General features: G+C 32.6%; 1 protein-coding gene across 17 annotated transcripts in view; it reads right to left on the bottom strand.

The window, feature by feature from the left end:
- LOC106473394 (SH3 domain-containing protein C23A1.17-like) overlaps positions 1-869 on the bottom strand; it is a 33,324-nt gene extending 32,455 nt beyond the window's left edge. For all 17 annotated transcript variants that reach the window (XR_002613692.1, XR_002613693.1, XR_002613695.1 and 14 more), the window contains exon 1: positions 795-869. The gene's annotated coding sequence lies outside the window, so the exon portion shown is untranslated. The remainder of the gene's footprint in view (positions 1-794) is intronic.
- Between the last annotated feature and the right edge of the window lie 2,151 nt (positions 870-3,020).

Below are 3,020 nucleotides of genomic sequence, written 5' to 3'. Positions count from 1 at the left end.
GTGAAAGTAAGGGTGTAAAGATTCTAGTGAAAGTAAGGGTGTAAAGATTCTAGTGAAAGTAAGGTGTGAAGATTCTTGTGAGAGTAAGGGTGTAACGATTCTAGTGAAAGTAAGGGTGTAAAGATTCTAGTGAAAGTAAGGTGTGAAGATTCTTGTGAGAGTAAGGGTGCGAAGATTCTTGTGAGAGTAAGGTGTGAAGCTTCTAGTGAAAGTAAGGTGTGAAGCTTCTAGTGAAAGTAAGGTGTGAAGCTTCTAGTGAAACACAGTATTTCACAGCTGATGTAAAGGTGTCAACATAATCTCATGGACAACCTATGACAAATGCTGAGTGAATCGTAAATTTAATAACTAATTAATCATCAGACTCATCAGCTACTGAAGAAAAAGTTGACAACACTCGGATTATAAGGTTTCATATGTTTGTGATAATTTTGATTAGTTTATTATTTTCATGGAAACCAATTTAATGTGATGCTTATTGATGCTCATTATATCGATTAATCAAGCTAATCGCCTGGCTCTACCTACTTCCTTTACGAGTATTAAAATATTCCGTGTTTTATAATAACTTGACATAAAAATGGTCAAATATTTAAGACAGTTTATTATAACTGGCTTTACAAGAGCCAACAAATAAACAGAGTAGCAAAAAATTATCATTACAAAAGAGAAAAGATTAAAGATGGTATCTAAGTACATAGATCATCATAAAAGCCAGTGAAAATATTAAAGAATAAAAGGTCAAGATTTAATCAAGGTTTTTAATGCTCCACTAATTAATCTTCATTACTTACCTTCCTCCAGCTGAAGTTAATTTTTCATCTGGGGTCATGTAACGCCCTCTGGTCGATATGGCAGCGCCACTATGTTTACAGATCTGCCAATTAACAACGTTTTCCAAGGTTACGAAGATTAAGCATAGGACAAATTACGAAGAATACTATGTTAACAGTAAAGATGACGTGTTTATTGTTCTCTACAAGGCTTACATGTGGTAGTGTTAGATTGTGAATGTATTGTGTATGTTAAGGGTGATAGGATTCAAACTTTACAGTACTGTGAACAAGATTTATATTTACCCATAAATATTCAAGTGTTTGATCTTTACAAAATTTCTAAGTTTCTTTTTAAAATATTGATGACAGTCATTTTATGCATTTTGTTACTTTATTTTTTCACAAATTTATCTAATGTGATAGTTATTTAAATCAAGTTAAAAATACTCACTAAAATGACATCCTTAACATACACAATACATTCACAATCTAACACTACCACATGTAAGCCTTGCAGAGAACAATAAAGACATCCTTAACACACACAATCTAACACTACCACATGTAAGCCTTGCAGAGAACAATAAACACATCCTTAACATACACAATCTAACACTACCACATGTAAGCCTTGCAGAGAACAATAAACACATCCTTAACATACACAATACATTCACAATCTAACACTACCACATGTAAGCCTTGCAGAGAACAATAAACCCATCCTTAACATATACAATACATTCACAATCTAACACTACCACATGTAAGCCTTGTAGAGAACAATAAACACATCCTTAACACACACAATACATTCACAATCTAACACTACCACATGTAAGTCTTGTAGAGAACAATAAACACATCCTTAACATACACAATACATTCACAATCTAACACTACCACATGTAAGCCTTGTAGAGAACAATAAACACATCCTTAACATACACAATCTAACACTACCACATGTAAGCCTTGCAGAGAACAATAAACACACCCTTAACATACACAATACATTCACAATCTAACACTACCACATGTAAGCCTTGCAGAGAACAATAAACACACCCTTAACAGAATCTATAAGTTCACAAAACATCACAACATATAAAAATCTATTTCTCAAAAAATACCTCATCCTGATTATGTCCTCTGGTCAGAAGGTTTCTGACACTTAATGGAACATCATTGATTTCAACTTCAGCTGTAAAGAGGTCCCCAGGTCCTCTTGCTGTTGGAGTTGTAGAAATCTACAAAATTGTGTGCATACAAGTATTACTAAAACAAAGAAAAAAGTGGAATAAAACAACAAAATGGTTAAGAAAAGAAATAAGCAATAAAAATATTTCTCTTTCTGACAACCACCTAATGAAAATTTTAAAGTACCCTAAATGATCACATGGTTTGAACTTGTACATTTTTCGACGTGGGCAGAAATTCCCATTTTGTAATAAACCTGAACAGAAAAATCTCAGTCCAACATGTGAACTCCAACATTACATACTAATAATGAGAATAATTTCATCTCTCACAACTCTTTCATTGGCTCAATAAACACGGGTAGACAAACAGTATGCAGAACTCTGTAATTAATGACTAGACAGGAATTGCATATCACATGTGTTATTAGCGAAAATGTGGATTATATCATGAGCTTAATATTCTTCCTTAACAGTAGTTAGTAATAAGCTAGTCTCACATGACAGTCACACAAAAAAAATCATCACCAGTTTACCAGTGTTAATTAGTTTTAACATTAGAAATATATTATCTTTGTGTTAAAAAGCATCTCTAGTTGAGTACATGTGAACTTTGAACTATTAATTTATAATATCTTAAGTAGATAACAGCATAAAAAACCGACATACAACTGTACTTAACTGTACGAGATGCTAATATTGGTAATACTTTTACAGAATAAGTCAGTCATGTTACTTTATGCACGATGTTAGGAAAGTACGTACGTTAAAAAAAATCAATTTAAGACAAAAATACAATACCCTATATCTCAAGCTCTTTTGAAAGGTGGACCTATCTTCATCAAGGACAAATTGGAAATCTGAAGTTTGCCCCTGATGAATAAAGGTTCACCTTCCAAAAGCTCTCGGGTTATAGGGTTTTCTATCTCTGGCTATGTTTAACCTTAAACTACCGTTAACTTTCCTAATATTTTGGTTAAAACATGTTTTTCAATTAATTTACACATAAATCTGATTCACTATCACTTTTTAATCACACAACATT

The sequence above is a fragment of the Limulus polyphemus genome, unplaced genomic scaffold, assembly GCF_000517525.1.
Source record: "Limulus polyphemus unplaced genomic scaffold, Limulus_polyphemus-2.1.2 Scaffold6139, whole genome shotgun sequence".
Classification (NCBI taxonomy): domain Eukaryota; kingdom Metazoa; phylum Arthropoda; class Merostomata; order Xiphosura; family Limulidae; genus Limulus; species Limulus polyphemus.
Note: the sequence above shows the minus strand (reverse complement) of the source record. Positions and strands in the feature narration are given on the sequence as shown.